This window comes from Crocuta crocuta, unplaced genomic scaffold, assembly GCF_008692635.1.
Source record: "Crocuta crocuta isolate KB4526 unplaced genomic scaffold, BGI_CrCroc_1.0 scaffold16, whole genome shotgun sequence".
NCBI lineage: Eukaryota > Metazoa > Chordata > Mammalia > Carnivora > Hyaenidae > Crocuta > Crocuta crocuta.
Genome location: NW_027531893.1, coordinates 221,262 through 247,575, shown reverse-complemented (window position 1 = coordinate 247,575; position 26,314 = coordinate 221,262). Strand labels below are relative to the sequence as shown.

The following is a 26,314-nucleotide window of genomic DNA, read 5'->3' as shown; positions in this document are numbered from 1 at the left end:
TTGTTTTTTTTTTGGGGGTTTTTTTTTTTTTTTTTTTTTTTTTGCCTCATATATCCTAGACTTATAGCCAAAGTAGCTGGTAATCCAGAAACATTACATTAGTGAGTATAGACAAAAGAAATCTCCCCCAAAAACCCTGATCTCTCTAGCTAAAGGATAAGGAAAAGGAAAAAGTAGCAAGACAGAAAACTTATAGACAATAATCATTCCACTCTAGCCAAACACCACAGAAAAACTGTGCTCCCATCCATGCTGATGAATGCTGGGTGGGGAACTTACACATACACACTCAGGAGGCTTGTACCAAGTGCCCCAAATATCTGCCAAGGTAGCATCAGCATAGGTCAAATAGGGAGATAGGATTTCCAACCCCAGCATTCAGTTTAATAAGTACCCACCACCTCCAACTGTACTACTAGAAATCACAAAGGGAGCTAAGTGGATGGTCAGAACGTTCACGATCACCCAGAGATAATGAAGTCACTATCATGTCGGTGGAGACTGCTTGTCTAACAGCTCAGCCCTGTCAAGCAGTGACAAGGAACTCCTGCCCCACATCTCAGATGTCGGGACGTGGTCTGGGAAACCTGAATTTTCACCTCAACATGGCAATAATGAGGTGGTACTCCTTCCTCCCCTCCTTCTGGAATGCAGTCAGAAGGATAAAAGTTTAAATAAGGTCCAGAGTCTCAAAGCATCATATGAAAACTGTGTACATTTTAATAAAAATCACTAGTTATGCCAAGAATCAGGAAGATCTCAAAATGAAAAAGACAACAGATGCCAACAACAGTATGACAGAGACGTTAGAATTATTTGATGACCATGTTTAAACATGCTTCAATGTGTGATTATTGGCAGGCCTGAAACAAATGAAAAAATAAAAAGATTTGTTAAAGAAATAGAAATGTCCAACAAAAAGAATATACAAAAAGTTGACAACTTGAGATTTTAAATCTGAAAAATATAATAACTGAAAAAGAGGTCAGCAATTGGCTCAAAAGCAGAATAGGGAGAACACAGGAAAGATCAGTGAGCTGGAAGATAGAAAAATATATATTATATAATCTAAAAAACAAAAAAGTATAAACTGGGCCTTGAAAATCTATGGAAGTATACCATGTGTTTAGAGTCCAAGAAGAAGAAGGGCACAAGGTTAGGGCTGGAAAAACATGAGGAGAAATAACAGATTGAAATTTTACAAATTTGGCAAGAGGCATAAACTTACAGATTCAAGAAGTTCAGTGAACCCAAACAGGAAAAACCCAAAGGAACCCATACCAAGAAACATCATAATTGAACTTCTGAAAACTAAAGACAAAGAAAAAATATCGAATGTATCCATAAAAAAATGACATCTAACCTATAGAACAAAACCAATTCAAGTAACAGCAAATTTCTCATCAGTTACTACAGAAGCCAGAAGAAGTGGCATGGTATTTCTCAGGTATTGAAAGAAAAGATATGTCAAACCAGAATTCTGTACCCAGTGAAAATGTCCTTTAGGAATGAAGAAGAAATCAACACATTGTCATGAAAGAAATCTGAGAGAATTTATCACTAGAAGATCTTTCTTAAAAGAATGTAGGAGAGCAACTGTATTTCATTAGGTTTTTTTAAATTTTATTTTTATAGTTTATTTATTTTTGATACAGAGAGAGACAGAGCATGAGCAGGGGAGGGGCAGAGAGAGAGGGAGACACAGAATCTGAAACAGGCTCCAGGCTCTGAGCTGCCATCACAGAACTTGTTGCGGGCCTCAAACCCATGAACAGTGAGATCATGACCTGAGCTGAAGTTGGACGCTTAACCGACTGAGCCACCCAGGTGTCCCATGGGCAACTGTATTTCTATATCCTAGCACAAAAAGATTCAGACAACAAAACATACAATACTATTTAAAATTGCTCAAAAAAATAAAATTACTTAAATATAACTCTAACAATATGTATAGGACTTATCTGATTAAATTTAATCACCGACGAAAGAGATAAAAAATCTGAATAAATGAAGAGACATTCATGGTTTGGAAGGCTCAACACAGTAAAGATATCAATTTTTCCCAAATTGATATATAGGTAGAATGCATTCCCTATCAAAACCGAAGTAAGAAACTGAAATAAGTCAGTCAGACAAAGACAGCTATATGATTTCACTCATATGTGAAATTTAAAAACAAAACAGATGAACAAAGGGGAAGGGGGGAAAAATAAGATAAAAACAGAGAGAGAGGGAATCAAACCATAAGAAACTCTTAAATAGAACAAACTGAGGGTTGATAGAGGGAAGTTGGGTGGGGGGTGGGCTAAATGAGTGATGGCCATTAAGGAGGGTACTTGTTGGGACAAGCACTGGGTTTTATATGTAAGTGATGAATCATTAAATTCTACTCCTAAAACCACTAAAAAATAAAATAGAATAAAACAAACCTAAGCAAAATTTTCATATTGATCTAGATAAAATTATTCTACAATATATATGAAAAGGCAAAGGAACTAAAATAGCTAAAATAATTTTGAAAAGAAAAAGTGGGAGGAATCCACCTACCCAATTTCAAGACTTCCCATATGGCTATAGTAATCAAGGCTGTGTGGTATTCCTAGATAAATAAACATATAATCTGTGGAAAAGAATAGAGAACACAGAAATAGATTCCTATAAATACACCCAACTGATTTTTTGACAAAGATTCAAAAGCCGTTTAATGGAGGTAAGTGGTCTTTGAACTTATTACTAGAGCAATAAGATCTGAATAGGCAATAAAATAAGCCTTGACCTCAGTCTCACAGCTAACACCAAACTAAGAACGGATCAAAGACTTAAAAGTAAAATGTGAAACTACAGAACTTTTAGAAAAACCATGAGAAAATCTTCAGGATCTAGGACTAGACAGAGTTGCTAGACTTGACACCAAAAGCATGATCCATAAAAGGAAAAGTTAATAAATTGGACTTCATTACAATTAAAAACTTTTCCTGTGCACAAGACCCTGTTAAGAAGATTAAAGGACAAGATACAGAGTGGGATAATCAAACCACATTTCCAACAGCATATCTCAAATATGTAAAGAACTCTCAAAACTTGTTCAGTACAAAACCAAATAATCCAAGTTAAACATGGGCAAATGACATGAAACATTACACAGAAGACATACAGATGGCAAATAAACAAATGAAAGATTATTCAATGATCATTAATTATTAGGAAAATGCAAATTAAAACCACAATAAGATCTTACACACACCCATCGGAATGACTAAAATAAAAATTAGTGACAAGACCAAATGCTGGTGAAAACGCTGGGAAACTGACTCACATTAATGGTGGTAATGAAGAATAATACAGCCACCCTGGAAACAGTTTGGCAGGTTTTTGTTTTTGTTTTAACTTAACATGCAACTACCATGTGATGCAGCAAGTGTACTTATGGGCAATTATCCCAGAGAAATGATGATTGGTGTTCACACAAAACCATGTACCTGGATGTTTATAGCAGCCCTACTCATAATAGGACAAAACAAAAAACAAAAACAAAAACAAAAAAACACAAAGACACCTTTCAGCAGATGAAGGGTTAAACAAAGTGGCACATCACAATAAGAAATATCAAATTACTGATACATGTAGCAGCCTGGATGAATCTCCAAAGAAATATACTGAATAAAAATAAGTCAACCCCAATAGGTTACATATTTGACAATTCCATTTCCACAATGCTCTTGAAATGACAAATCAAAGAAATTGTGAACAGATTAGTGGTTTCCAGAGATTAGTAGAGTGTGGGGCACTGGAGGGAAGAGAATGCTTATAAAGGACAACATTAGGGATCCTGATGCAAACATTGTATATCTTGACTGTATGAATGTCAATATCCTGGTTGTGATCTTCAACTATAGGTTTGCAAGATGTTAGCACTAGGGAATGGGATGAACAATAAACAGAATTATGTCTATATTATTTCTTAAAACAGCATGTGAAACTAAAGTTACTCAAAATGCAAAGCTTAATTTAATAAAAGACAGAGTGATGGCTAGAAACAGATTATTTCAAACACTGGAAACAGTTTATGAAAAGGACGGGGCAGGAAGACCTATTGTATAACTGATGAACCACGGAAGGCCTGTGTGGCTAAGAAGTGTGTATGTGGGATTAAGGGCAGGAAGGGAGGGGCATATGTGTAAGAGACGAGGTGTAAAATGCATATGGAGAGGTAAGTGTACTGTGCAGAGAATGGGGGTTACCCTAAAGACTATGGTCTCCATCTAAGAGTGTGAGGAGTCACTGCAATGTGTTAAGCAGAGAATTGGCTTAATTGGAATAGTGTTTGAAAAAATCACTGCCCGCAATGTGGAAAATAGAGGGGCAAAAGTGGTATCTCCTCCATATGCTGCTTACAGTTCAATTATCCTGCTCCAGCTACAGAGGTTCATTCTGTGGTAGAGAAGCCGCCTAGAGAATCATGTCATTGATTAATCAGTTGCCTTGAGCTAAATTCTCCTCTGATGTGTTCATGGGAAAATTCCCATAGAGTTGAAAAGGCGAAAACATTTGAAAACTGTTTTGATGTGTTGACTATTTTAATTCATCAGTCAGGTAGGCATGATCAAAAGCAACCTGAGCATCCTTTGTGACCTCTACCAAAAGAAAGAAAAGCCTTACTTCAGCTTCTAAAATAAATCATTTCAGAGACATTACAAATATCAGTGGTAACAGGATTCTCTTTAGTATTTGCTAGAGATTTAATGCATTCAGACACATTAAAAGACTTGTTCATGAAAACTTACAGAAGATGAGAAATGATGCTATGTCACAATTTATTGTGCCTCAATAGGTCACCTTTTCTGAAACAAAAATATTAGCACCTTTAAATACAGTTTTGGGATTCACCACCCTACTTGTTTATTGCCTACCTTTTACTTAAGGATACAATCCATGCCAGTGGTTCTAAATTATGATTTATCTACAGTAAGCAGCCAATTGTTTTTGTTTCCATCTTATAAAAGAATTTACTCTATTTTTCCTCGCTGCATTGACTAAATTGGCCCTTATCTTAGTGTCATGAAGACAATGGCTAAATGGACAACTACCAGTTTTCCATAAACCATCTTTTATTGAGCATCACTCGTTTTCATGTACATTACTTTATTTAGTAAGTATAGTGATACAATGAGGTGTTCAGAGGAGGCTGCCAGTTTATGGAAAATTACAAACATCAGAGTCAAGATTTGAACTCCCAACTCTTCTAAATATTTAGCCACTAGCCATTTATGGCTGTAAAGTTCTTGAAATGTGCTGGTCCAAATTGAAATGCATCGTAAGTGTAAATTTCACTCTAGATTTCGAAGATTATAAAATATCTCCTTAATATTTTTAAATATGGACTGCATGTAGAAAATGATAATTTAGATATATTGGGTTAAATTAAGCATATTATTAAAATTAATTTCACTTTTTTCCCCTTTAAACCTAAAATTATACATGGGGATCACATTATATTGCTATCGACAGCAGTGCCCCAAATCTTGTCAGTGGAATCTCCTACATGTGTCTGAAATCTAGGCTCCTCTCTCCATCCCCACTGTGAACACCCCAATCCAGGCCACTGGTCTTATTCCTAGAGAATGACCATACTCTTCTCATATTAGTTTTGTCTGCCCGTCCATACTCTGCCCTTCACTGCAGCCAGAATGATGTTTTAAAAATTATAACCATATCACACTACTCCCCAATTTCAATCCTTCCAGTGAACACCCATTGTTTTTTCAGTTGAATTTAGCATTCTCACCTTGGTGTATGAGACTTTATGAATAATATCTGCCCTTATCCAGCCTCTCTTCTCCCATTTCCAATATGCTGAAATTTTCTCAGTGAGACAATTCAGGTTTGCTTCTGCCTTAGGCCATTTGTCTCTTCTTAGACATCTCTTCTGCCATCTTCTACTCATTCTTTAGACCCTAAGCTTAAATAGCACTTTCTCATGATTCCCCACAACAGGATACACTTTCCATCATAGTCCTCGTAACACTTACACTTTTTTAATATTCATCTTCTCAATAGACTGTAAACTCCATTAAGGCAGAGACCTTTGGTCTCATCTACCACTATTTCCAGCACATGGCTGGAACTATGCTTGTCACATAGGGAACTTTATACTTAGTATCTGGTGACTGACTGACATTCCAAGGTATTGTAGCCATATTAAGAATGAGAAAGCCAATTCTTCTCACAAGATAGTTCTATCAGTCAAATTACAAAATCTACATGGTGGTTATAGACCAGAATTGGGTGAGTAAAAGCCATTAGTAAACACAGACAACTTGCAGTTTTCATTTATTTGTTTGTTTTTTTTTTCATTCCCAGTTCTGTCAGAGAAAACAGAAAAGAGATCAAGAAGATCTAAAGATAAACAATCAATGCCTGAAAATTTGGAGCAAAAAGTCAAACTTGTAAAGATTTTTTTTTCAAAAAGTAAATGTGCCTAATTCATAACCACATGCAAATTTTTTTCACTCTACTGAATAATGAAGAGCATTCAGTAAATACACTTACTATAAATAATATCTGAGCACACATGCCAGCCTTTTATATTTATCACCTGTTGCTTCAATGTGTTCTCTTGTAGGACTTTGCTCCAGAATCTTTTGACATATATTCTTAGATGTCCTTCAAAAAAAAAAAAAAACCACCTCTTTGTTGAACCTTGCTTTCTCATCTAAGTCCCATTCGACACACAACTGTTCCTTTGCCATCAACCTTAATACTTAATGTGTACAGAGCCTGTGGTGTGCAGAGCCCTTCCAGTCTGTGCTAACTCCTAGCAATAATTCTTTGACTTTCTTCTTGGTGCACTGCTCTCCTTTCACATATAGGACTGTTGACATTCACCAGAAAGTCGCTCTTGACTTTCTCCTTAGCCAATCTACTTTACTCTCTGCAGGATTTGATATCCTCGGAAAATACCTTTCTATCATTTCTACAATTTTTACATGTTTTTCAGACTTAAAAACAGTACATAGTTTTTCAAGAAAGTACCATAAATAGTCACCCATAATCTCATCACCTTATAACCATCCGAACATTTGACATCATTCTTCCTAGTCTTTTCCTGTGCTAGTTTCAGAACTTTTTTTATTTGAAAAGTCCTTACTAAGTTCAGACATAAATTTTCCTCTTGTAATTAAGAACATTACAAAATATAATTTTAATTCTCTCTGTAATTTATGTCACATGTGATTTAATATTAAATGTTTAAACATTTTCTTTCTTTTTTAAAATTTTTTTAATGTTCTATTTATTTCTGAGAGAGAGACGTGTGATCAGGGGAGGGTCAGTGAGATAGGGAGATACAGAATCTGAAACAGGCTCCAGGCTCTGAGCTAGCTGTCAGTACAGAGCCTGATGTGGGACTCGAACCCACAAACTGTGAGATAATGACCTGAGACGAAGCTGGATGCTCAACTGACTGAGCCCTTGTTTAAACATTTTCTATTCCTTATTACTGGAGACTTACATTATTTAAAAAATTTTAATAATGTAAGCTGAACTTTATTAAATATTTTTATACATTAATACTTTTCATTATTTCAAATTATTAAAATGGGATTTCCCAGAAACAGCATTAATAGATCAAACACTTGATATTTTTGTTTTTTGTTATAAAGTATTAATTTCACCAATACATCCCCATTAGCAATGTATGAATGGGCCTATTTCTCTACACATGTATCAGCATTCAACAATATATATTTTTTAATTACTGATTTTGAAGGCAAAATATTCCTTTAGTTAGCATCATACTAATATGGTTAAACTATCAATATTAGACATTGTTTCCTCTTTTTATTTTTTTAAATTTTGTTATATTTATTTATTTTTGAGAGAGACAGAGAGTGAACAGGGAAAGGACAACAGAGAGAGAGGAAGATACAGAATCCAAAGCAGGCTCCAGGCTCTGAGCTGTCAGCATAGAGCCCAATGAGGGGCTCAAACACACAAACTCTGAGATCATGACCTAAGCTGAAGTCAGACACATAACTGACTGAGCTATCTAGGCACTCCTGTTTTCCTCTTTTAAAACTGACAGTTCATATCCTTTGTATAATTATTTGTGAGGCCTTTGATTTTTCTTATTAATTTTTAGAAGCTATTTATAGTTTCGATTAATTTTTTTACAGCAGTTTTAGGTTTACAACAAAATCTAAAGAGAGATATAGAGATTCCCCATAACCTCCTGCCCCCACACGCATACAGTCTCCCTCATTATCAACACTGCTCAAAGAATGGTATATTTTTACTGCAAATAGATCTGTATTGACACATCAAAATCACCTAAATTTCCTAGTTTACCTCAGGGTTTAAACTTGGTGTTGTACATTCTATAGTTTTGGACAAATATATAATAACATAAATACATCATTGTAGTACAGAGTATTTCCACTGCCCTAAAACCCCTCTGTCCTCAACCTATTCATCCTGCTTCCCCACCCCCACCAACCACTGCTATTTTCATTGCCTCCATAGTTTTGCCTTTTCCAGAATATCATATACTTAAAATCAAAAGACTACAGTGTGTAGCCTTTTCAGATAGGCTTCTCTCAATAATATGCATTTAAGTTCCTTCATGTCTAGTCATGGCTTAATAGTTTATTCTTTTTAGCACTAATGATATTCCATTGTCTAGATGTACCACTGTTTATTTATCCATTCATTCACTGAAGGACATGTTGGTTGCTTCCAAGTCTTAGCAATTATGAATAAAGATGTTACATTTTTTTTTAAGTTTGCTTGTTTATTTTAAGAGAGAGAGAGAACATGAGCAGGGGAGGGGCAGAGAAAGAGACAGAATTCTAAGCAGGCTCCAAACTGTCAGCAAAGAGCTCCATACAGGGCTCAAACTCATGAACTTTGAGATCATGTCCTGAGCTGAAACCAAGAGTTGGACACCTAACCAACTGAGCCACCCTGGTGCTCCTGAATAAAGATGTTATAAACATCCATGTGCAGACTTTTGTGTGGACATAAATCTTCTACTTCTTTAGATAAATACCAAGAACAATTGCCGTATTTTATACTAAGAGTTTGTTTAGTTCTATGAGAAACTGTCAAACTATCTTAGAAAGTGGCGGTACCATTTTGCATTCCATCAACAACATGTGAGAGTTCCTTTGCTCCATGTCCCCAAAGCATTTGGTGGTGTCAGTTTTCTGAATTTTGATACCTCATTGTTTTAGTTCACATCTCCCTGATAATATTAGATGTGGATAATCTTTTCATATGCTTATTTGCCATGTGTATATCTTCTTCAGTGAGGTATCTGTTGAGGTATTTGGCTCATTTTTAAATTGTGTTGTTTTCTTATTGTTGAGTTGTAAGAGTTCTTTGTATAGATTTTTAAATTTTTAAATGTTTATTTATTTTTGAGAGACAGACAGACAGAGTGCAGGTGGCAGAAGGGCAGAGAGAGAGGGAGACAGAATCTGAAGCAGGCTCCAGGCTCTGGGCTGTCAGCATAGAGCTCGATGCGGGGCTCAAACTCACGAACTGTGAGATCATGACCTGAGCTGAAGTTGGACATTCAACCGACTGAGCCACCCAGGCGCCTGTATATTTTGATAACAGTCCTTTATTGGATGTGTCTTCTGGAAATATTTTCTCCCAGTCTGTGGTTTGTATTCTCCTTCTGATATTGCCTTTGCAGAGCAAAAATTCTGAATTTTAATGAAGTCCAGGTTATCAATTATTTCTTCCATGTATCATATCTTTGGTGTTGTATCTAAAATCTAAGTTGTACCAAGGTCATCTAAGTTTTCTTCTGTTATCTTTGAGGAGTTTTATACTTTTTCACTTTTACATTTAGGACTATGACCAATTTTGAATTAATTTTTGTGACAGGTATAAGGTCTGTGTCCAGATTCATATTTTTGCCTTCAAAGTTTCCCCATCTCTATAATTCCATAGTACTTTGTATATTCCTCATAATACTCGGTATAATTTTCATTATACAAGAGCAATTTTAATATGTATATGAGTAACTATATATATATAATTTATGTATATATACACATATATATTTCTTTCTATTCTTAGGATAATATACTCTGTGCTTATATAAAAGGCACTTTTTTTATTTGTCTCAGTATACAGTAGTTGTCACTACTGAAATGAACTAGCAAAGAAACTGAGGTTATTAATTCTGAAGAAAAAATTCTGATGGATTATTTAATAGTTCTCATAGAAGTGAAAGAGATTTAAGCAGATGGCAATGAACAGCTGTTCTCCATTTTTGCTAAGGACCAAACAAGAAACTACAACAGAATTAGAGGGATGAGAAAGTTAAACACATGAAAAGCTTTGTTACTGAAAATTTTGCCAAGTAGGATACTCTAGAAGCCATTTTTCTGTCATCTCACAATAGAGATATTCAGCTTAAATGAAGGCAAACTCGAATAAAGTTACAGAAATAAAATGGAAGAAGCATAGAGCTGCTTATTTACTGAGACCAATTTGGAGTAACAAATCCATTTGATCTCAGGTTCACAACTTTCTCAACTCACATGAGATCATTGGTGTCTTTTAGTTTCTTACCTGCTTCATATACAAAATAATAAGAAAGTTAAGGAAAAGTGGAAGCCAAATCAACAAATCAGAGTTGTTTATGAATACCTTAATCTGTAAGTGAGTCACAAATAAAGTTCTTACTGTTTAAAACTATGTATTTGTAAAGAGAAGAACATTTAGGTATAAGGTAAGTGGTTAGTTAGTATGCATTAATTAAAGTTTTAAAAAGTATGTTTCATTTAAATGTTTTTGTTTATTTAACAAACATTTATTACGAACTAACTACGTGTTCTGTGCCAGCTAGTAGAGAGGGGCATTACCCCTTCCCTCACAGCATAACACTGTAGTTTACTTGTACCCTCTTACATAAAGACCAAAATATAATTGGACAGTATGTTGACTGATTCAAAAAAACACAAACTAAAGCAGTATATCAGTTTAAAAAAAAAAGAGGGGTATTTCTGTAGAAAATTATTTCTGTGGAATGTGAAAAGATATTATTTGGGGGGTGGGGGAGGAAGAATTCCATGGCCAAACACACTGGGGAATTCTAAGATAAAGTTTCAGATTACTTTATAACAGTTTTCTCAGAGTGTTTGTTTTTATTTTATTTTATAAATCTTTGCACAACAGTATGTAATAATTTTTCAGTCAAAAGACTTTCAAAATGCTAACTCATTCAGTCTTCATAATAATCCCAGCATAAAGGTATTTTTTTCTCCCTCTTTTATAGATGAGGAAACTAAGACTCAGAGAGATTAGGTAGCTTGCCCAAATTCACACAGCTCCAGAATCAATCCTCTTAATCCTCTATACTGCCTTCCTACCTCCTAATGTTCATTATGAAACTCTAAGATATAGCACACAGGGTCACTAGAACTTATTTGATTATGAAACACATCCCTTACACACACAGGACATTTTTATTTGGCAAATTATTTGTAGTAATAGTGGCATAATGAAATGTCCTATGTTTGTGAGGTAATTGCTCCAGCTCCTCCTCAAACTGGCTCTCAGTTTCTATGATTTCGTAGTTTCTTCTCAGTGATTTTGTTTCTTCTATATAGTGAAGTGTCAAGATCAAAGATAATCTATGTGTTCATGGGTTAGCATTAGAATTTTAGTGGGATCAAGACGGTTTAGAAGTGTCCTCAGGGATTTATTTCTGAACCATAACAAGAAAAGGATGGAAAACAAAAACTAAATCAACAAGAAGAATGAGGAAAGCAATACCTTCTATTTCCACAAAGCAGCTTCAGCATAGTATGGCCTGGTCCATTGTAATTTTAAGGGACTGTAAACAAGAAGAAACATGAGAGGTGGGGATTAAGACTCTAAGAGGTACAGTGATAAAGCATCAGATGGCATCGTGGGTAACATCCCTGTGGAAGACAAAATAACATAGACCCCTAAAGAGGTCTATGTTCTCCTCTTTGGAACCTATAAATATGTTATCTTACATGGCAAAGGGACTTTGAAGACATGATTAAGTTAAAGAATATTAAAATGCAGAGACTGTCCTGGGTCATCTGAGTGACCCAACTAATCACAAGTGGCCTTAAATTTGTTAGAGGGAAGCAGCAGAAGAAGGGAGACGTGACTATGGTCAATGAGATGCAACAGTGCCACCTTTGAGGACGGAGGAAGGGGACCATGAAACAAAGAATGCAGGGTCTCCTGTAGAAGCTGGAAAAGCCAAGGAAATTGACTCTCCTCTGAAGCCTCCAGAAAGGAACAGAGCCATGCAAACACATGATATTAGCCCAGTGAAACTTGTGCCACACTTTTCATCTATAAAACTATAAGATAATAGTTTTGTAAGAACTAGAAGTCTTATAAAATAAAAGTTTATCAGATAATAGTTGTGTTGTTTTAAGACACTAAATTTGTGGTAATTTGTTACAGCAGCAATAGAAAACTCATACATTCCCCTAAAGGAGCTCAGGCATGGGGGTTGGGAGTGGGGAATAGTTGATGCTGTTTGGTAACTTTTCTTCAGGGAAACACACTGCACAGTAGAAAGAGTCAAGAATAGGAATTCTACTTGATATCAGGCAGGGTGAATCAGAATAAAAGATGAGCTACCATCTCCTAAAGTACATTTCTCTAAGACTAAAATATTCCAAAGTTTCATTTGGTGGCCAAATTATTTTTAGTAAAATCTGATTTTTAAGAATTTGGTAAGACCAAAGACTTTGTGATAAATAATAATAGAAGTTAAAGTAGAAAACTTTGAAGACCACCAGATAACTTCCCTGTATCTTCACCTGAAACTCTATTGCACAATCTGATAAATTCCACGCTCTTGCACACAGTGTCTAAAGTTAAACCATCAACTCAGTTAGCAATACCCAACACTATCTTCCCCCATAATAATTCCATATACTTCCTAAAATACTTACAGAATTTTCTTTAAAATTTTCCCAGGGATATCTCTGGAAATCACTTACCTCAAGAAGCATGATTTCAGAGTTTTATGATGTGTAAAAAAATGTTTGGGACATGCAAAGTTAGCCTCATGGTCTTGTGGGCTCACTTTAAATGTGCCTTTTAAATTCTCAACCAAATACTATTTGTTCATTATGAAACACTGCATGATCCCAGACTCCTGACCCAGATGTACCTTTCTTTTCCATCTCATTAGGAAGCAGAACAGTCCTAAAGCACTGGTTAGGAAGCCAGAAGACTATTTCTAGAACTGTCACTGATAGCGTAATTCCTTTATCCATTTAAGATCTTTATTTCTATTTTAGAATAATTCTTTTCATTTTCTGCTAAGAGGTGGAACAAAGGTTTTTAAACTTTTAGCAGTAGACACTGTGGTAAACTAGGAAATGCATGATTTCAGTACAGTTTCTTCAATTATTGCTTCTCAACAAACGAACCCTGCAGTCTACATATTAAAGCACAGTTTCAAACACATTTGTCCTTTTGAAACAGGAACTCAGAACTAAGATTCAGCATAGGTTTTGAAGTGGGTGGTAAAGCTTCATTTATCTTGAAAATAAGTATGCACCTGTTTCTTAAAATTCTTTTGACCATAATTTTAAGCAAAGAAGAAATTAAAGACTGAGTCCCTTTCATCAGTAGAACATATTAACCATAATAATAAACACTGAGTAAGATAATACTATATTAAGTTATAAACTGCAGTAGTAGTGACAGGAAGCAAGATTAACAACAGGTTGCTTCAGCATTACTTTCCCTTGGGTAAAATGTACATATAAAGTTTCTTCCTTTTTAGTCCCACAAGGGATCTTCTTATCTCTAATAACATTATAATTATACTTTCCAAATAGGCTCCCAATTTCAGAATGTGGAAATGTATTGTTTGTTTTTATGTTTTACCTCAAGGAAAACTACTTTTTGTTTTCTATGATGAATTTCCTTTTTCTATGATATGATTCTCTGTAATATAGTTATCTTCCATAAGATTTCCCCCCAAATTTATGCTAGGTGCTTCTGAAGTGAGTTAAAAAAGTGCCTAAAGTCATTGAGACCTATGCTAATTTCCTGAGAAATAGAAAAACTTATAAGGGAAATTAAGGCTGGAAAAGGTCAATATGCTTATTTCTTTCAATCACTAATGTTAATGGGCATAGACCATCTGAACATTTTTATTTTTAATATACATTTTTTGTGATGGAGTATCTTATTTTATTAAAGCTGTTGTATCTTAAGCCCTTACTAGATTTTAAGCTTCACAAGGCCATTCCTACAACTTGTGTTTTTTATTCTTCCATCACCTAGACTGGAACCTTACACATTGCTGGTGTAGTGTTCACTTCCTGAGATATTAGAACACTTGCTTCAACCTAAAAGATATCTAATCCAAAAACATGGACTGTGGCAAATATAGTGGTTGTCTACTCAGTATCTACTTTCCTCTTCATTGTAGTTTACAGAACCCCCTGTTTTTCAGGTTGGCTTTGTGTCCGGGTAAAAGGCTGCATTTCCTGGTCCCTTTCCACTTGGGGAGCCATACCATTACCACCAGGGGCCACTAGGGGCCAGTGACATAGGAACAAAACTCTGCTTGGGATTTCTAGAAGTATTTCTTTTCGTTATAAAAAAAAAATCCATACTTCTTACTAAACATGTCTTCTTTTTCTACCCATTGGAAACACTGATATGAGGCTAAAAGTAGAGAAACCATATTGTACCAATGAGGCAAACCTGGATTCTAAGAGCAATATGGTAAGGATCACCAAATACTAAGATAGGAGACCAGCACATCAATGACAGGGAGTTGCTGGCTCTGCCTTGGATTACTTCTGTATTTCCTATTATGTTAGAATATTAATTGCTATTTTATTAGACCACTGTGTAGAATATTCATTGTATAAAGCCAAGATCAGTATGTGACCTCACATAAATTGCCACAGCCTTTGGTTTCAGGTTTCTTGGTGGATTGTGCTGTAGAAGCATACAACATTTTCTTAGCTGAAAGCAGAAGCTTGTGTTCTTTGATTCAGCCTGACTCAGATAATTTAGTCAAACAGTCAACTGAGTCTACAGTATCCATAGTATCCTGCCCCTTCCCCATTCCCAAACAAACAAACAAACAAAAAACCCAAAATTGACTGCTTTAGTAATATTCTCACAGTCAGCTGGTAGAATACATATCATACCAAAACTTCCCAGGTACAGAAATCTAAGACACCGAAGGTCTACCTACACCTTGTGGCCTGGGCCAAAACTGCAGCAGCCTTCCTCAGTCTATGGACAGATCCTATTTTTAAGCATCTATCAATATCCATCAGGTGAGTAAAACTCCCACAGGCTAAACATCATAGCAATAATAATAAATTAAAAAGCTGATACAATGCCAATAGAATGGTTGCTATCCATGTACTAGCTATGCTGTTCATGTAGAAGTCTCTGGGCAAGTACATCATTTTTGTACTTCACATCTGTCTTCACAGGGTTGTTGAGACTTCAGTTAGTTGATACATGCAAAATATATCACAGTTCAGGTATGAAAACCTGAAGTAACACAGAATTATTTATTTTTTTAATGTTTATTTTTATTTACTTTTGAGAGAGACAGAGTGTGAGCAGAGGAGAGGCAGAGAGAGAGGGAGACACAGAATCTGAAACAGGCTTCAGGCTCTGAGCTGTCAGCACAGAGCCCGACATGGGGCTCAAACTCATGAGCCATGAGATCATGACCTGAGCCGAAGTCTGACACTCAACTGACTGAGCCACCCAGGTGCTCCCAGAATTATTTTTATAATAAAAATTTAGTTACATTAATATATTATTCAGAATTTGTCTTTCAGTTTAAAAAACAACCAAAACTTGATCATTTTTAGAAGATAAGCTAAAGCATAAAGAATATATTACTTTAATGTAATAATAATATACTCATAAGTTTATGTTCTCATTCACTTGCTGTCTATGGTCATTCAAAAGGCATCCATTGGATGTCGACCCTTCTCCAGGAGTAGTAATAGAAGTCATCCTCATAATAGGCTGGGTTATTCTGCCTGGACATTTTTGAAGCTGGTCACTTTTTGAAATTTGGTTTATATCAAAGATATAAAGACCTTTGACAAAATCCTCTGCAAAGAATTAGAAACCTTTAAAACAAATAACTACATACAACATTTGGTTGATCAAATGTGTTCCTTAAGATGAGGGAAAAAATCAAGAGACTGAATTGTCTTTTGATCACACGTAACACAATTAACTGCTAGGTTCATGCCAGTTATAACTGTTTTGCAGTTCGTTTGAAAATCTGTAAAAAGGAACAATATTCTATGTCACTTAATTGAAAAAAATACTTCAAACTGACTGTTAAAATAAGGCTTTAGCAAACCATGGGGTTCACTTGGAGTAAATCATATAAATTAATGAGGTATGAAAAAAAGTTAAAGCCAAGTAAATAAAAATAAGGTGGTAACAGGGTGATATAGGTCATCAATTTTACAGGAAAGTGAAAATCTTAGTCATAAGACATTTAGCCAATAATATTCATTTGTATTTCTTATTATCTAGTGCAATATGTTTACTTTTAGAGTTCAGAGATTTTATTGGTTTAGATTGCATGGTTTGCTTCTAGAATTCCTTGGCAGAATATAAACATATTTCAACATGACAGCCATTCTAATATCCTCAAAAACTGATATCAAAACACTTCTATATTGAGACTCATCACCATCAGGGTAATTAGAAAGTAGTTGACTGTGTGGAGACTCCACATGCCAAACTTGTTTGCTGCAATGAGACACTTGATTTTTTCAAGCAAATAAAATATTTTTTTAAAGGCAGCAATCATTCATCACTTAAAAGAAAAATTTTTTAGGTGATAATTGGAAAACAACAAGTTACCTCAAACGGATTTTATTTATGAGAATTCTAAAGTTCAGAGTGTTGGAATTAAAAGAGTTCTTATATTTAAGAAATCTTCAATTCCAGTGGCTCTTAAATTTTTTATTAAAAAACCCTCAGATTATTTCCAACTTTTGTGGGAAGAACTCAGAACTTTTAGATGTAAAAGAGAAACACAGAACTGCTATAAAAAAGGCAGACAAGGACTCATGGAGTGTATTTTAAGAATACTGTTCACTCATCCCTCTCTCTACTCCAATTAAGTATCCTTGGAGCATTTGAAAATTTGAAAATTACTACAAAGTCGAATTATTTCTACAGCTTATTTGCATAATTTGTGGGAGTTATGTTTTATAAAGATGATGCAAATGCTAAATTAGCAAATACTGACCCTAGGTCCCAGCAGATATACAGGGTTGTGTTCCTATGAGCCCCAGTCACAATATTTTCACCAACCTGGGGCGCCTGGGTGGCTCAGTCAGTTAAGCGTCCAACTTCAGCTCAGGTCATGATCTCACTGTTCATGGGTTCAACCCCCGCGTCAGGCTCTGTGCTGACAGAGCCTGGAGCCTGTTTCAGATTCTGTATCTCCCTCTCTCTCTGACCCTCCCCTGCTCACACTGTCTCTCTCTCTCTCAGAAATAAATAAAACATTTAAAAATTTTAAAAAATATATTTTCACCAACCTATTGAATATAACCTTGTTTTATGCGTGTTTCTGCATAAAGACACCTTATTTAATATATTTTTCATAAAAATATTTAGTGTTTTTTATTTAAAAAAACACTAGCCAAGAAGAGTTTAACATTTTCCTGACCCTGGATAAGGTGACCATAAATTTCTTTGGGTTTTGGACTCACAAAAATTCACTTAAAAAAAATGAATTGTCATCTCATGAATCCATATTTGACCACTTTCTATCTTTTCCATAAATACATTTCACACTATAGATATTACTTTAACCCTTTCTGGGGTGGCCTCACACACAGATCAACACATTTCATCTTCCTTTCTCTGAATATATCCTATTATTGATTCACTAACATAGAGCTCATGGCCAGTGACATTATAACTCATACCTGAATGAAGCTTATCTAACACATGTATTTTCGCCTAAGACACATCACAGCCTTCCTGTGCTTACGAATAATGGACAGCATTTCATCACTATCCTTAGGGGTCATTTTAAACAGTGAAATCAGCAACAAAAGGTACAAAATTTAAAAAAAAAAACATGGAACAAAATAAACTGCAAAAAAAGGCTCTTGTTTACAATATGAGAGCTGGAGTAAAGTTATCAGATCAATTCAAAGCAAAATGGGACAATGAATAACTCAGAAGTTTTCTCAGAAAGTAAAAGGAATTATCACCATAATTTGCCTTAGAGTTATCTCTCATTATTGTTATTTACAATATTCATCCATTTGTTTCTTCAAACATCAGTGGATATTTATAGAGCGCTTATTATGTACCAGGTAATGTAGCTACAAAGGCATAAGACATAGTGCCACCTCTGGCTGACTTTATAATCCACCTGGGATATAGGTAGGTAAATTACCACACAATGTGTTGTGAAAAGCAAATTAAAGTACTATGGGAATATGTGGAGGACTTCACCTAACCCTATCTTAAAGAGCAGGTACAAGTTTTCTCACTTTTTTTTTTATTTCAATGACCATTCTTTAAACTCAAGCTCAAGGGTCACCTTCAGAAACCTTTTATGGGCTTTTCCCAACCCCTCCCTAGTTTAGACTAAGTTTTCCCTGCTCTATGTCCTCATTTATTGCAGGGAAACAAGAATGAAGGCAAAGACTATTTTAACAGCTTCTTGAGGTATTGGAAAATCAGTTCTAAAGACCGGAACTAAGAAACTGGCAGCACTTTTGGAGAAAAGAAAAGAGATCTGGCTGTGACTAAGCAAAGGGAATTCCCAGATTTGCCATAAACAAGATACAAATCCTCTGACTCACTGATGAAATGAAGAGTTGGTCAAAATAATATTACTTAAGACATTTTGTAGACTGAAAATTCTATGAGAGGTACAAGGTAAATAAAAATACATACATATTACAAGTCATTTTGCCATGGCAAGTAATACTTAGCCTTGTAAGTCTGTTTTTAATCTTCCAAATTAATCCAAACTTAATTTAGAAATTAGTACTTTAAGGAAAATTCCAACTGACTAGACAGCATGATTTTTGAACGATTTTTAAGGACTTCATTTTTGGAGGAGACAATAATTAAACAGAAAAAATACTGGATTTATTCTAGAATTAACCAGATCTACATTACTGTCAATATTCATAATAGCCTAATAATACTTCTCTAGGTAATATGAGAACAAGACAATAAAGTGACTTCCAAGAAATTGGAAAAGAGAAAAATCAGGTTGCCTTTTGAACTTTAAACTAGCAAAATTCAAAAAATATATGTGACACACTAAATTAACTGAAATTAACTAAAGAACTGTCTTTAAATGTGTGACTTAAAGGTTTGGAAACAACAATGAATTTTATTTGGATGTAATCACAGGAAGACTGGTCTGAAATGGGTTTGCAACTACTAAGCAGAAAAGAAAGAAACCACATTTTACCCCGTCTGGAGAAAGACTGAACAAAAACAGGGATGGCTAGTCTCAAACATATAAAGGGGAGCTGAAAGAGAAGGCAGTTGGCAATGTCTATCCAATGCTGTGCAGGGGAAAGAGTCATCAAAAAGTTGCCTACTGGTGAGGAGGTGAGGAGAATTCACTGGGTGTATCATGGCTTGGATAAAGTATCTCTTAGAAGAACCACCATGCTCTTTAAGCAACCACTTAAGATTTACCATTGCTGCAACCTGAATATGGTTTGGGCAAGAACCCTCAATGAATGATAAATGGGGAGAATGTTTAATGAGGAGCAAAATTTAGTCTTAAAGTGTCTTCCCACAGATTGCTTATGAGTTTCAAAAAGAAAATAGTGTCTACTCAGGAGAGAAGCAAAGAAACACCTTGATCAGGAGATCAAAATTAATTATTACCGATGAAGGGTACCTCCACATAGGACGCACTAAGAAGGGCACTATTATCAGTAGTGGCACATAGATTCATGCCTGACACACATAACCTGCGTCCAGTCATGAGGAAACATCAGACAAACCTAAAACAAGAAACATTCTCTGAAGAAAAAGAGGGAGAAATTTAGAAAGAAGAAAAACCTGGTCTATCTTCATTAAAAATTTCAATGTCATAAAGGACAAAGACTGAAGAACTGTTGCAGATTAAAGGGGACTAGAAACATGACAACTAAATGCAATACATGAGCCTTGACTGATGGGGGAAAAATCATTAAAAAGTTTATTATGAGGGCAATTGAAAATTTGAATCATTAATAGTATTGTATCAATGTTAAATTTCTTGAATTTGATAACTATGCTAAAGATTATGTAAAGGATATCCTTGTTCTTGAGAAATATATACAGAAGTATTAAGGGATAAAGGTCATGATGTACATAACCTACTCTCAATGGTTTAGAAAGAATCTTATGTACATATGTATGTGTGTGTAGAGAGAGAACGAGAATAATAATTTCAAAAGATTAAAACAAAAAGAACCACTGCACTCTAATGTATTGTGTAAATGAAGAAAGTCATTTCCTCTTTACAAGGTTTCCTTGCCTTCCTTTTACAAGGATCTTGCCTGATAACCAGAAAGTTGATGTGCTAAGAAGGGAATATGAACACTTTGATTATGACAATTTAGGAATTTTTTTCCTGGTTTAGATCAGCAGTTCTTGAAATTAGTTTTTGTCAGTCAATTCACCTGAGTTTAATTAGTGTGAATTTCTGCCTGTGTGAAGGTGGAGAGCTAAACCCTATATCGTGGTGAATTTATCCGTGTGCTGAACCTTGAAGGACCATCCCTGGATACACACCCTGTATCTTCTGTTAAGTATCCCAATATCATCATGAAATTGTGTAATACTTTATAATATAAAGAACATCTTCACAGAGCACCTGGATGGCTCAGTTTAGCATCCAACTCTTGGTTTCAGCTCAGGTCATGATCTTACGGTTCGTGGGATGGAGTTCCACATTAGGCTCTGTGTAGATAGGGTGGAGCCTGCTTGGGGGTCTCTCTCTCTCTCTCTCTCTCTCTCAAAATAAATAAATAAAACTTAAAAAATAAAGAACATCTTCACATAGATCGTCTCCTTGACATTGAGAAATCCGATAAATAAATGAAAACAGGTATGATCTCTATTTTACACACCTGTAAACTGAGAGGCAGAAACCCTAAGTTGGCTAACTCCGTTGCATGGAATTCAAATACAAGTCAAATACAAACATTTATTTGGTTATCTTATACAATAATACTTTCCTGTTATATGCCATCATTTATGTTTAAGATGATGAATCAGAAACAGTTAAGATCATATAACAAAGAAGCGTTAAATCGCCCCTATCATTATTATAGTAGAAAGGCAAACTAATGTATTTTAAATGATGCTTTAAGATCTAAAGGCAAATCTATGCTTAATTATGAGTTAATTAGAAAATGTTCATTAGCATATTTCTAGAATACTGGATTTACAGAATGTTTGCTTAACGAGGGAAATCTATTTTATACTTCCTACATTTCTAGAGCTCACACTGTTTGGATGGGAGGCAGCATGGAAGGGAGCCCATGGTCCTGGATATTACAGAATACTCGGTCTCTAACCATCTGGGTTACTTGTAGAAAAGACAATCAATCTTCTACATCCTCAGTCTAAAATTATTAACATTAAAAGACTGGACTAGATGATTTCATGTTTCTTTCAAGTACAACACTCTCCAACCAAACAGCCATGCTTAAAAAAAAAAAAGTTTATTCACTTTTGAGAGAGATAGTGTGAGTGGAGAAGGGGCAGACAGAGAGGAGGACAGAGGATCTGAAGTGGGCCCCATACCAACAGCAGTGAGTCCAGCGTGGGGCTCAAACCTACGAACTGTGAGACCATGACCCAAGTGGAAGGCAGACACCCAATTAACTGAGCCACCCAGGCTCCCCAAACATATTTTTTGAACTCTGATTCTGGTTCTCTTGATGATCTGGGGTTCAGATAATAAAGTGATAACAAAAAAATGTTTTATTAAATTATGTAGTGGTGGATTGTGTCAGTATTCTAGACACATAAAAGGATTATTTATTTATTTTAGAAAAAGAAACTAAATGGAGAAAGAAAATCATGGAGATAGAACAAAAACACAATTTGGCCTACAATTTAGAAAAGTGGGCAAAAAAGAAGCTTTCAAATAATGCCACTTAAAAGGTTAAAGTCTTTTATAAAAGCACATTTGGTTCAATACCACATATTTAAAATAAATTACTTAAAATAACTGGGAGAGAAAAAATTTCCAGGCAGTTGTAGCCATACTGAACTTACTTTATACTTCATTAAAATTATGTGGCCCCAGAGAGATGCCCCTAACAGAAATTTTACAGTTTCCTCTTGAAATGCTAAAACTAGTATATGAATTCCTGGGCCAGGAAACCTTGAGAGAATAGAGAAGCAAATCTAGAGGAAAAACAACATTAAGAAATCTGAAATCTTTTTATAATTCCTTGGTATCATATTAGCTCACAAAACACCCACTCAGGCTTATTGTCTGCAACAGACATAGTATATGATAGTATTTTTTTTTTTTGCAATGAAAGAATATTAAACCTGTTTCTCAAGTCACTAAGCACACTGCTGCTTTAAAACCACAGCTATTCCCAAAGCATGCATACACATTCTGTTGTACTTTAATTTTTTTGTCTACCGTTAATTGCTTTGCCAATACTTTATCCTAGAGAAGAAAGAAGTGATATAGAGATCATAGTTTCCAACAGAGGAAGACAGTAGGGTCATCTTCCTCATTCATCTTCTTCATCCTTCAGCCAACGTTAGCTATGGTTCAGACACTATTTCATATATATCCTAATCTGATCCTCACAATGACCCTAAGAGCTGAGCATAACTGTCATCCCCATATCACATTTACTATATAAGAGGGAAAGGATTCTGATGGGGTTAGGTTCTAGGAGATGAAAAAGTGCAAGAGAAGATGAGGTGCCATAGGAGGATGGGAGCCTTTTCTACTTTAACAAGATGGAAGAAGAGAGAATGTGTGCTGACATGATAAGTCATGGAGGTTCAATAGGAACTGAGGGAGTTTATCTCTAACTACTTCAATTTGTTTTCCTTATTTGTAAAATTGGGAAAAAAAATTCCTCCCATAGTGTAAGATTACTTTGAGGATAAAGGGACATTATATTAAAAAAAAAAAAAAAAAAAACCACTTAAGATCTCTGGCCTGGACTAAGGGTCAAAACTTAAAATAGCTATTATTATTGCTATACATTGATTAATGTGTATTATATATTGTTGCATAACTATAGTTATGTATATAGTATTATGTATAATACTATTATTGTGATTGTTATAACTATTATTATATCTAAACTAGAGGCTAAACTCTATCTGATACCTATCTAGTAAGGATCTATTGAAAGTCACTTGGAATTACACCTGAAACTAAAGTATATTCTAATTAAAAGAAAATTAACTCACTTGGAATATATTTTTAAAAAAGAAACACAGAATAAAGAAAGTCACTTGGAATGAATATGCCACAATTTATTATGACAGAAACATCTCTAGGGAATAATCAGAAGAATCATACCTTGGGGCGCCTGGGTGGCTTAGTCGGTTAAGCGTCCGACTTTCGCTTAGGTCATGATCTCGCGGTTTGTGGGTTCGAGCCCCGCGTCGGGCTCTGTGCTGACTGCCAGCTCAGANTAGAAATAAAAAAAACATTAAAAAAAAAAAATTTAAAAAAAAAAAAAAAAGAAGAATCATACCTATAGATCTTAAAAATGAAGTTTTAACAAAGAAGCCAGTTCCTATCAGTGTCAATTTCAAGAAACCAAAAAATTACATGCACTCAAATCCTAATGAAAACAGAGCTACTTTATTTTTTTTCTCTCTGAATTCCAAAATCGCTATTGGAATGGACTTGCTGAGTATGTGAACATATGTTTCTTCAAAAAGGTAGCTTCAAAGAAAAAAGCAAATCTGACAATATTTCATGCTGGTGTATTTGATTTCATATATATCTAATTAATTAATGTTGTTATCACTTCCTTTTTGTTGTCGAACATTCAAGATGCATTTGGCATGCACAAACATGAAAGTCTTTGCCCCAGAGGCATTTGATGGAAGCTGACCCCTGTGATCCTGAGTCCCATCGACTGCACAGGCTTCTTTCAGTGCTTTCCTTTGTTTCTGTGTCCAAGTACTATACCTTGTGGCACTTTCCACAAGCAACCAGATATGTCTCCCTTTCTCTCAATAATACAAGTACTGAATGTCAATGAGATAGCCTTTATCATTCAATTTAGTTGTTCCATTGTCCCAACTATTACTATAAAAAACATTTCAGAGTTATGCAATTAATTGCCATCTGGAAAGGGAAAGAACAACTAATAATTTCCTACATTATCCCCAGTTAAATGTCGCATAAATCTATTAATTGTTTACTTGGGTAGCAAATTACACCATAAGAGAGGTAAAAAGAAAAACTCATAAAACCATGTTTTAATTTCATGAGCACATTTGCATTGTATGGTCTTGCGCTTTCCTTCCTCAGAGCCATGCTCAGCCAACTTGAGAATAGCCAGGGACATAAATATTAGGAAATATGATTTTTTTAAAAGTTAGTGTTTATCAATTGGAATTGAAGTGTGTCCATATTCCTTTACTTAAAATTTTAAGATTCATGCTTGCAGAAAAAGGCCTCTGTGTTTTTCACTCAGGGTACTTTTCTTCATCTCCATTCTGTTCCATAGACTGCAACACAGATTCTACAAGAGAAGAAAAATCTAGTCTCCAAATCTTACAACACATCTTTTTGTTGGTTTATTGTTGGAACCACAGCTTATTCCCCATTCATGTAGAGATTTAGCGAATCTCTAAAATGTAGCCAATAGCTATAACATTAAGGAAATGTTTCTCAAGATAGTTTTCTCTTAAGTCCTAAGAAAGTAAGCCCTCCCACTCCAGGGTGGGATTCATCACAGACTAAAGATTTTGAAAGTCGTGTGTCCTGTGTTCTGTGTCTTTCTGTGTACTCTTCTCTTCTGGGGCATCTCTCAGGTAGAACTCTCTCACTGAAATGCTTGGAGCCATCCCACGACCTGCAAACCCTGCCTGAAGCAAGAGCTATCCAGTGGTTTGCCTTTGCTCCCTCTCCCTAAAAACATACATCACAGAGTATAATTACCACACAAAACAAGAGTGTCATTCTGTTGGTCCCAATCATGATTAAAATTAACATAATTATAATTAATCAGACCCGTTTAACCTGTTGTGAGATTTACGGGCTTTATTCAGTTTTAGTTCCTAGCTATAATCCTGTCTCTTCCCGAACTCCTGTACCAACTCCATCCTGGTAGTTGAGGTCTTTGGAGACCTGCCTTCTTTTGACAGGTCTAGAACTGGAACCAAAAGCTTAAAAACAGATCTTATGAAGGCGGGGGAGAGGGTGGATGGTGTGCTAGCTGACTCTTCAGTACCAGCCACGATTTTTCCCCAGTTTTCTGATTGAAAGCAAGAACTGGATATACATGGAGGCCGTATCCCAAAGGCTGTACTTCTACACTTAGCTTCTGCTATTGGGTCCGTTCCATCAAACTTGGCACTCGGGCTTCACCCCAGGCATCACATAGTGCCCTTTGTTCTGTGCTCCACAAACCCGGCCTTAACTACAAGGCAGGTGAAGCAGCTACAGAAAGTGGTCCATGGAGCCTGGAAGAAAACCCTCATTTCCTCTCCCATTTAAATTACCACAGAATTCCCTCAAAACAGACCAAACGAGACCATTACATATACATGTGACTTGTATAAATTTGGGACATAGAAAACATTTTGTGAGTCAGGATTATAAGTTTTAAAATTGAATTGGAAGGGACTGTTTCTCTCATGATTTCCAAAAAAATGAATGAACACAGGAAAGAGGAAATATTCAACTATCAAATTGAACATTTTAAATCTCAATTTCGAGGGGAAAATGTTTTCTTCAATCATAATCTGATGTGCAAATTACAGTTTTAACTATATGGATGCCACCTAAGGGAAATTTTGCTTTTGTATCTGTTTTAAGTGGAAGGTCATCAGTTTAAGAGGCTCCTCACAAAGGCATAAAATTATGACTCTTATTTTGTTTTTGAATAATTATATAAAGATGTAGCAGTAAACTACCCTGCAGTTTTCAAATGAAGGTTTTAAAAGCCTACTCAAAAGATGAAGTGTTTTTCTCCCATTTTCTCAGTACATAGTGATTTCCTCCTCGATGCCACTTTATGAATTTTGCCCTAGCAAAAGCCTTTTGAACAACTTCCCAACAGTCGAAGGCAAG

At 35.3% G+C, this 26,314-nt stretch overlaps 1 long non-coding RNA gene across 2 annotated transcripts in view; it reads right to left on the bottom strand.

Moving 5' to 3' along the window:
• The window catches only part of LOC144239297 (uncharacterized), a 280,545-nt gene that overhangs the window by 215,639 nt on the left and 38,592 nt on the right, over positions 1–26,314 (bottom strand). Inside the window, exon 1 of one of the 2 annotated variants that reach the window (XR_013337371.1) lies at positions 23,582–23,690. The exons of the other annotated variant lie outside the window; for it this stretch is intronic. This is a non-coding gene — a long non-coding RNA (uncharacterized LOC144239297). Of the gene's footprint in view, positions 1–23,581; positions 23,691–26,314 lie in introns of those variants that run through there. 2 annotated transcript variants of the gene reach the window in all.